The sequence below is a fragment of the Taeniopygia guttata genome, chromosome 1 (assembly GCF_048771995.1).
Source record: "Taeniopygia guttata chromosome 1, bTaeGut7.mat, whole genome shotgun sequence".
Lineage (NCBI taxonomy): Eukaryota > Metazoa > Chordata > Aves > Passeriformes > Estrildidae > Taeniopygia > Taeniopygia guttata.
In genome coordinates this window covers 56,788,860-56,798,935 of record NC_133024.1, presented here as the reverse complement: position 1 = coordinate 56,798,935, position 10,076 = coordinate 56,788,860, and the positions used below count along the sequence as shown (strand labels likewise).

The window sequence follows — 10,076 nt, the reverse complement described above, 5'->3', positions numbered from 1 at the left end:
CTTTTGGTACATCAGGGTTTTCATTAGTTCTATAACTGCCTGACCTTGTGCCAGACTCAAGCAGACAGGTAGTTCATAACCCTTTACTGTCAGAATTAGCATTCATGATACTACTTAAACTGCAGAGCAAATTTAGAGTTCATTATTAAATGAGGCATATGTTACTACACTTATAACTGATTCAGTCTAGTTATTTTTAGTTTGACCTTTTCTGTATTCATCAAATCAGCTTTGAAATAGACATTGAGGTACCCTTTACTGTTAGTTATAAAAATTCTTAGAGATGTTTTTTTTTAATGGAGTTTTCTGGCAAATTCTCATATATCACTAGTTTAGTGATATACTAAGCACCTCACTGTTAACTTAAGTAAAAGGAAGAGACGATGGAATCATGTGGATTTTAACCATCATTTTCTTCAGCTGTATCATCTCTCTTTGGCTTTATTTTTTTTTTCCAAGAGGTGAAATGCTAGTTTTGTCCATTCAAAATAGGATAAAAACTTACACCAATGATGTAAAAAAATGTGTGAAGCTAAGAGTAGAGACATTATTAAAGCGCATTTATTCTTATTGTAGTGCCATAGATAAAATTTATGCATTATTACTCTGACTTTCTGGTTATCGCATTCTCCTCTTCCAGAGGTAAGGCATTGAGAACAGAGAAGTTAAAATTCAAACCCATTGGAACAGGACAGAATAAGGACTGCTTCTTGTCATTTTCCTTTCAGTGTCTTGGATTTCTAAATTCTAACATTGAAAACAAAATATCTTTAAATTCTATAAACTTAAAAGGTATCACAAAACCTTAATCCTTAGAAACCCCCCTTTTTGCACTAAAAAGCACCTCTCACATTTATCACTGAATCCCTCACTCAGGGCTTTTCATTAATGCAAAAGGATAAATGTTCTCATAATATACTAAGAATATATACCTATGAAAACACTATTACAGTGATAAGCAATATCATTAGTAAATAGGTTCAGAACTAAACTATTTGTATATGTATAGCAAAGACACTCTCATATAGTAAAGTGTTAAATAAATGTTATTTTATGCTTCAACCAGAGTCCTAAGAACATCATGTGATTATTCATATGTTTAGAGACAAGCAAATACTTAGAAACCCAGTGAAGGTCAAAACTTTAATCCTCTCATTTGTTACTTTCTTGGTTTTTTTTTTGTTTGTTTGTTTTTTGTTTTGTTTTGATAACTAGTTATGTAAACAATCTTGTAAGTAAAAAATTAACAACTATAACAGACTATAACAACTATAAAAGTTTTAGAGGTATTTATGTATCCAACTTCCACTAAAATAAGTGGAATGGTTCAATAGTTTTTAAAAATCAACTTGTGCTATTATTACCCTTTTGGACCATTGTGAGATCGAAACCTCTTCATTTTATGTTGAATAGAGAATTCAAAAATTGCACCCTCCCTTTTTCCTTTCTTGGCAGGCACTGGACTCACTTATTACCACAATAATAATTTTGTACTCTATGAGAATATTTATGTTATACAATTGCATACAGAAGCACTTTGTTGAATTAACACTTAAGGGTCTATGGAAAACAACAAATCACAAGAAACTGTAAGAGTTGAAACACTGAAATGTACTCTGAACTTCAGGTTACTGTATAATCTAACTGTAGTTCATTCCCTCAAAAAACCTTAAAATCTCATTTAGCTGGATGTCATATTCTCTCTTCTGCATGATATAGATGAAGGCTTCAGCTCATAACCAACACGATGAATGTAGGAACCTAATTAAGACAGACTGACTCACCCTCTGGGAAGGTTCAGAAGCACTGCTTTTTCCTGAGAGAGTGGAGGAGGAAGAGTGTAAAAGAATTAGATGAGTAAGCAGTAGGTACTTTAGGATAGCTGGTTTGCCTCCCAGCACTGTACACTGGAACTGTAGATGCATCCTCAGCGAAGTCAGGAGCCCAGCACAGTGTGAACCTGGCAAACAGCCTTCAGAAAGGTATGCTGGGTATGAGCAGGAGGGATGCACTCTGGGACAGAACTTACTGCACAATTATCTTTTTCTTTTTTGCATTATTTGTACAGGTTGCCAGCAGTGTTACTTTTTAACCTTCTTGAATGCTTAAGCTCCATAACCACTTAAAGATACTGAAGACTTATTATTAGTTTTACACTGTTCATGAAACTTTGCTAACACTTTTATTTCCGCTGATTTCTGCATAAAAATTCTGATGTATTAAAACCCCCTAAACTTCCAAAGGTGGAAGTGTGTTCCTGTAACTTAGGTACCCACTGTATTTGGCTTAAATTTAAGAAACTACCTTTACCACTGGCATAGCCCAGGAGGGCACTCCAGGGTGCTTCCTTTAAGCTTCTTATCATTAATTCCAGAGGGAACTGAAGAGAAATCTTGGAGCTTACACTTCAGACTCAGACCTTCAAGATTCATCTAAGGATAGAGGCTCAGGTTTTCTATCAGTTTCAGACTATCCTTAGTTGCTCCTTTAAATGGCATTTATATGGAATGTGAGCAAGAGGATTCTTAGATCTGGACTGAAGATGGCTTTAGGTGGAAGATAAGTGAGGAACAGACATTCTGAATGTACTTAAATTTAGGCATGCTGGAAAATCCCAGAACAATCAAAAGGAATCTTAAAATTACTTGCTCTCTAAAAGCCAGCAAATTCAACTGCTGCTTGGGCATTAGAATTATGAAAAGGTCTTAATCACAAAATTTATCAGCAAACCCCAGAAATATTTTGGATTTTTATGTAATATTTATGCCGAGCCAAAAAAAAAAAAAAAGCTATATTCAAAGCCTACAAAAATATTTTTTTATTTGTAGAAAATATTAGCAAATTATGTGAGATCTTCTGTATTTTAATTTTAGAGGGTAATATATTTTCACTACATTTTAAATTAAAGTAAGAATTCAGATTTCTAAAAATATTACAAACGTATATGTGAATCCTTTAGTAGAAGGAGCAAAAGCAACATTTATGCATGTTGTATTCTGCAAACAATTAAACAAGGATCTTTTTTCATGGAAATGAGAAGTACTGGCACTAATTCAAAACTTTTAAATGAGATGCCACATCTCATTCCTCCAAACTGATTATCCAAATTTATCATCATAATACTAGAAAAGTCCAAACAAATAAGATTGGTTATTTAAGAACAAGGGAAGATCTATATCTCTTTGAACTAATGAGTCCTGAGTACTGGTAATCTCCTTTTAAATTCCTTGTCTCATAAGTAATATTTTAAAAATATCATTCTCTCTGGATATTCAGCTAATATCAGTTAAAGAATATTAAAAATCTGTGTTTAATTTTTTTGGAGCTTTTTGAAAATTGCAAGAAGCTTTAGACAACTTTTTTGCTACAGGCTTAACAATTTTATTTGATTAATGCTTATTTACCCTTAATCTAGTTGTGAATTGTAAACATTAAAAATTAAAATCCATCACTTCTATAGCAAAAAGCATTTGAACCATGTTCTGCTTGAATTTCACTCCAAAATTTTACTGGTTTTATTACACTTTATACCCTTGCACATTAACATGGATAATATATATATATTATAATCTTTATAAGCTTAACAAGGTTTTATATGTGATAAGTCAGGTCTCTCTCATGTAGATAAAGCATAAAACATATGTTTAAGTTAGGGTTTTTTTAAGATATTAAATATAGTCCTTGAATACTTTAAATTTCAATGTTATCAAAGAGCTCTGATTATTCCCATTCCTTAACACTGCTGTTGCTTCTTTTTAATTTGATAGAAATTTCTAGGGTTTTTTTTGTAGAAAGTTCCAATTTTTAATTTGGTAGCAATTTCTGAACAATAGTCTTGTCTTAGAGACTTTTTCAAATTATTTTCTTTTTCTTCAGAAAAGGATAATGGGAAAAAAATTATGAAAATTGATGTAATCTTTCACCCAGCTTCAAAGCATTTTGAATTACTACACTCTTCAGGTCAGTTTTGACATATTTGGGGCCCTAAGAGAGTCCAGTCCCTCCATCACACTTCCATTTTCCTATAGGTCTGGTTGCTCTGCATCTTCCCTCACATGTTGCAGCCTTCCATCTCCCTCAACCACCGTCATGTCACAGGTAATCCATGTACAAAGTCTGGTTTACCAAAAACAGTTAAAAACTAATAAAAGTGAACTTCAGCTCATAAGAGGAATAATAGCTATGCAGAATATGGGAGCTAGGCCAGTGTAAAATAAAATGTTCAACTATTTCTCAAAGTTTATGCTTCAAGCTTGCTATGTTAACTACAGGAGCAATAAAGAAAAACAAAAAAAATTAAACAAAAAAAACCAAACCATACCCAAAAAAACCCTGATTTTTTTTTTCTATGACCAAAATAATCTGAAACATTGTTGGTGCAGTTATCCTGTAGCATTGATTTTTTTTTTTTTTTTTTTTATAGGAGCAGGAGTAAGAGCTTTGCCATCTCACATCACAGGCTTTAGCTATAGATCTTTCAGTGAATTTTCTCATGTGCTCAGACTAGAACTCCAGGAGCTGGGAATCACTCAGCAGTGGGAGGTAATGCAGAAAGCAAGGAACTATCACAAAGTGCTTGTTACAAATGTATCTTGAAGACAAGATCCTTGTTCAGATTTCAAAGAAATCTCCCTTTTTTTCTCTTTTTTTTTTTTTTCCTTTCCTCCTGCCTTTTAATATGGATGAAGGAGAGTGAAGCAAGGCCAAAAAAATGCCAGAAGTCTCTACAATAAAATCATCAGGTTTAATTCTATTCTTTCCTATTTTTCCCCATCCTATGCAGCAGACTCCCTGAGTTTGCTGCTGAGAAGGAGGAATAGAAGTGAGCTACTGTTTATGGGCCACATCCAAGTAAATCTCTATGTGCTGAGCTGAGGACAGACCCGCCTGCAGAAATCAAGACTCCAGCACAAACCTTGCTGACTTTGCTGACAGATTCTTTAAAACTGGATTGAAGCCAGACTTCAAAGAGGAAAATGAGTTAAAAAATAAAGCTTCTTTTTTTTTTTTTTTTTTTTTTTTTTTTTTTTTTTTTCCCTTTCAGAGCAGAGTTTAAAACTTTACCTGATCGGAAGCAGTGAGGTTTTTATGACACCAGTTTCACTTTGAAGTCCAGATTCTAGACAAGGCACATCAATTTCAAAGTGTCTATAGGCATAAGCAGAGCTGACTGGGCTCAAAATACCAGGATGTAGGTATGGTGAATGCTACACATGCCTACATGCTTTGTTGGTTTGCTTTTCTTAACACAGGAGATAAACGAGTAATTTTGAAGGCCAGGAATTATCAGCATCAAAAGGTTTAGAATAATCAGATAAATTTTAGGACATAAAGAAGAGAACAAAATTATTTTTGTCTTCCCTTAATTATATAGTCATTTTTCATCTGTGAATATATTAATTCCTTAGAAGTTTTTAATTAGCTAGTTTAGAAAACTCAAAAATATATTCATATTCAATTGTTTAAGATTTTTGTCTCAAGTGTTTGAATGGATTTATAAAAGAATTTCCTCTCTAATAGCAAATCTGTCAGGTCTGGAAGGGGCAAAAAAATAAACTTAGGTGAGTTTCACTCACATGATTCAATGATATTGGTGACAAATATGCAGTAAATTGTGTACTTTTGTATGTGACTAGTTGTATCAGTACATGAAAAAAAGTGAAACAGAAAAATTTTAACTTTCCTTTTAGATATCAGTACATGATGGTCAAAGCATAGAAGGTGACAACAGAATATCTGTTTTCCAATTATATGTATATTTATATATGCATACATACTTGTGTTTATCTTTTCATAGAGAATACTTTATTGGACACACAGCAGTACTGGTTTTAAGCAGCTTTGACTAAGCAGGTAAATAGTTAAGGGAAGGACTATATATGAGGATTATATAAGATTACCTATACATGTTTTGGTTTTTTTTATTTACACCATTTGCCTGACTCTCAAGTACCAGAGCCTTATACGAATTATTTAAGGGCATCTGGCAAGGTCAGGGGGGCTAGTAGGGGGTTCTGCTAGCCCAATAAGGTATTTCTTTCCATGCCCCCTCCATATGTTAGGTCTTATCCTTCTGCCTGGTGGCATAAGAATACGTTATGGAGGACACTGGAAGGGCTTCTATATCCACACCAACTTAAGTGACTTTTCAAGAAAGATTTTGATGTAAAATATGATCTAAAATATTTTTACAAATTAAAGTTTTATTACATCTGGTGTATTCTCTTTGTTCATTAGTTTTGTAGTTCCAGTCAGAAGAATGAACAAGTTTATCTGGCATACTTTTTTCTCCTTTTAAGATCAGACAAATTATTGTTCAGGGTTTTATTGCCTCAATTCTGTTTGTAAATTTCTTCCCTTTTTCTTTCATATTCACACTCAAAAAAGAAGTTCTGGCCACAGATTCCAACCCAGGACATCCTTAAGGTAAATTTGTGAAACTTTGTTTCCAATAATTACATTCAGAGGGACTAGGATATACGAAGCAATCAGCATCCTAGATGACTTTCACCCGGAGTTTGTCTCTCACAGAGAGGGAGAAACAGTCTAAACCAGAGGTGGGCTTGAGCAATGAATTTCACCTCCAGATTCAAGTGCAGTTCTTGAGCATTTTCAGTTGCAGACTTTTTTTCAAGACAGTATACAAGAGAAAATTGATTTGTTTCAGATCTTGCTAGTAATGGTTCAGAATATTTTAACCTCAAGATCAAATATGAACATGTCAAAAAAGCCCCAAAAAATCCCCCAAAAACTCAATGACAACAAACAGAACAAAATGATCAGACAAAAAATACCCTCCCAACACTAAAACATTTTAAAAAAGAAAAATGTTACCATGTTTTGTCTGTATAATTTTACACACGATAGGAGCAGAAAAATTAATGTTGTGTGATGTGTTTAAATTGGGTTTTCAACAAGACCTTGGAACAAAGTCTCAAAATAATCCATTCAGAAAACTCATTAGACAAAGTAGAGAAGATCTGTCTGCCTGAGCACTGCCATTTAGAATAATTTCAGACTCTGTAGGGCGTCACATCTAATTTTAGATGTGACTCTCTGGAAAGTCAGTCACATCATCTGGCCCTGTGGAACTATCCTAGATGCAAAGTGTCACAACAGGAATTAGACAGTGATGTTTATTGGTGCCCTTGGTAGGGGAAATGGAATTGAAATTTTCAAAGTTCTGTAGAGATCTGGAACAAGAAAATTCTGTTTATAAGGCAGAGATTTTGATTATTTTTCTACTCCTCTAAATATCAGTTAGAGAGGTAATTTTTCTTTCCCCATTCACCACTATCATACAAGAAACTCATGCCTTGAGTGAATACTCAGCTGTCTCTGTTGAAGAGGAACTTGCCTATCACACTTATACATATAATAGCTCTGGAATTCCCCCTCTATAGTATTTTGAAAATATACTTCAAAGTATATATACTATACTATATATAGTATTTTGAAAATGTATTTCTCTACAGTATTTTGAAAAGCCAAGGAAATCATTCTCACCTCTTTACAAGAGTGAATTGATTTCACCAGAAAGGTTTCTGGCAACTGGTCTAGCGTTTAAAGCTTAAGAAGTTGAAAAAGTTAAAAGGAAAGATTAAAAAATATCTTAGCTACTCCTAAATAATAAACTTATTAATGAGTTATAAAAAAAGCTTGAAGTTGGCAGTCTCAGATAATTTTAGCTTCCTGGGAAACTTCTTCCACTTCTTTTTTGCCAGCAATGAAAAGGATTGTAGATAAAATTGAACATTAGCTATTTGTAAATCAAACTGCGTGTTAGCTTCTCTAGTGTTTCTGAAGTTTGCTTATTTTAAGGGGTCAAGATCACTGTTTACTGTAGACTTTTTCACTTCTAGTTTTCATTTCTAAATGATATTAGCACATGCAGTGTAAGCACATATGGGAAAAAACTCCTGCAGGAAAAATTAATTCCTCACTATGAAAATTATATAAACATAATCACTTCTGTAAAACTGACCACACATTTCAGAGTTTTGTGTTTTGCTGAAAAATTTTGTAACTTGAGATAAGTTTTGCACATGTTCTCATTTAAAACAATTCCACTCACCTCACCTTGGAAATGTTAACTTCTAACTTTCATGCTTTCATGATCCCACTGAAAGGTCTATGTTCACAGAGAGAACTGTGGGGCCTGTTACACTGGCTGAGATAGATTCACTAGGCAGCTCCTGAATGCTTATGAATAATTTATTCATGTATAAGATGCAGCCACACATCTGTTGAAGAATACTCCTGGTCCAGGTAACTCTGCTGGCAAGCTGTAGAGCGAGATGCAGATTGAGCTCAGGGTGGGAGCCAGACACAAGAGGCTGTGAGTTGCCAGCCTTTGGGATAACAAAGGGCACCAAGGTGAGTGACATCAGCCAGGGGAATGGACAGCAGGAACTGGAAATCACCAACCTTTTGGATAAGAAAGGAGATGAGACGTGTGATGCCAACCAGGTGGAAGGACAAAGAGAAGTGACAGAAGCTGAAGACTCATGAGGAAGAGAGAATCTTTCCCATGAGTGGACTTTGAGGCTATAAAACCCCAGGGCTTCCTTGAGTGGGGCTCACCTTGGGGGCACCAGCTCGGGCTGTTCCTGTGTTACTGTGCTGTGAATAAATGGCTTTATGGAACGAGACATCTGAGATTCTGCTGTGGGAAACCCAGGGCTGAACTGGCAAGGAAACCTGGTCTGGCTGTGGATGGGTGTGTGGGGAGCCAAGGGGGACACGTCGATCATGGGAGCCGCATGCTGCGAAGGGGCTTTGACCCAGCAGTGTCAGTCTCTGGCCTTGGGATGCGACTGCCAGGGAGTCTCATGTATGGTCAGACCAGGAAATTTCCTTAACTCATTAATTATACAAGCAGTGAAGCTTTCTGATGAACTGACATGAGTGAATTAAAAGTAAGAAAATGATATAATTTTGTCTAAAATGTGGGGTTTGGGCTAGGTGACTTTATTCCTTGAAATGAATGAACAGAAATAAGCAGAAAGTGTCTGTAAACTTCTTTTTACTTGAAAATACAAAATAAACATCCAGTTTCTGCCTCTTTATTCTTGCCACCATGCTGCTAATTGTGCTGCTGGTTAGATAAACTATTTAGGAGGAAAAATTTCCCTTCTTGCTTCTAGCATTGCTCACACAACACTGGCTCAGTTACCTCATTCCTTCTATAGCTGCAGTATCTACCTGATTGTCTATTTCATTCTTGTGTTGAGCTTTTTTTTTGTACCTTTTACTCTTTGAACATTTCCTCTCTCCTTTTCATTGTCAGCTCTTCAGTATTTACTCTCCAAGTTCTGTCTTATGTCAGTATTTTTGAACTCACTCTTCTTCCCCTGGTTAATAGTATCTTAATAGTACCTCAACCTTTCTGGAAACAAGTCTGAACCTCGCACCTCACATGTGAAAAATCTTGTCATTTCTCTGTGTGCAGACATCTACACCTCATTCCCCTTAAACCTTCTTTAGGCACCTCTTTGACCCCCTTTCTATTCAAAGCTTTGTGATATTAGGTGTAGCAACTGTAGTCCCAACAGTTATCCTTATTTTAAACACAAAAACATCTTGTGCATTCCTTGGAGGTTTGTTTGGAAATCTGCATTCTCTTGCCAGTATCATATACAAACCTCTGCCTACAAGCACTTTAGTGAGAATTTTAGTCCTAATCTAAAATTCTCATTTTTTAAACATATTTGTGACTTGCAATTTAACTAGTCTCTCACTAAGAAGTGCATGAGTATGACAGGTCTGACCACAAGTAAGATTGATAAAATATCCTAATTTCTTATCAGCCGTAAATTGGGTTTTATAAGAAGACATTTTCCCTCTCTAGAACATGGTAATTTTTGGCCAGAACGAACATATGCTACCTGCAGTTACAGTTTAAATTTTTCAGATGAACACAAGTATCATAAATATAAGCTGTTGCCTTTTGATGTCTGTTTGAAATACTCATGCTTTCTATCTTATTTATATCTTATGGGATACCTGTCAAGGTTTACAGTGTTAAGTTTCCCTGTACCCAAAGAAAATCACTTATTAAGAAAAAAAAAAAAAGA

General features: G+C 34.9%; 1 long non-coding RNA gene across 6 annotated transcripts in view; it reads left to right on the top strand.

The window, feature by feature from the left end:
* Positions 1–1,238: 1,238 nt before the first annotated feature.
* The window catches only part of LOC140683982 (uncharacterized), a 113,978-nt gene continuing 105,140 nt past the window's right edge, over positions 1,239–10,076 (top strand). For 4 of the 6 annotated variants that reach the window (XR_012055728.1, XR_012055730.1, XR_012055727.1 and 1 more), the window contains exons 1-4: positions 1,239–1,982; positions 4,029–4,098; positions 4,424–4,542; positions 6,388–6,426. This is a non-coding gene — a long non-coding RNA (uncharacterized lncRNA). Of the gene's footprint in view, positions 1,983–3,876; positions 3,961–4,028; positions 4,099–4,423; positions 4,543–6,387; positions 6,427–10,076 lie in introns of all 6 variants that reach the window. The other 2 variants (XR_012055722.1, XR_012055731.1) reach the window with 2 other exon arrangements.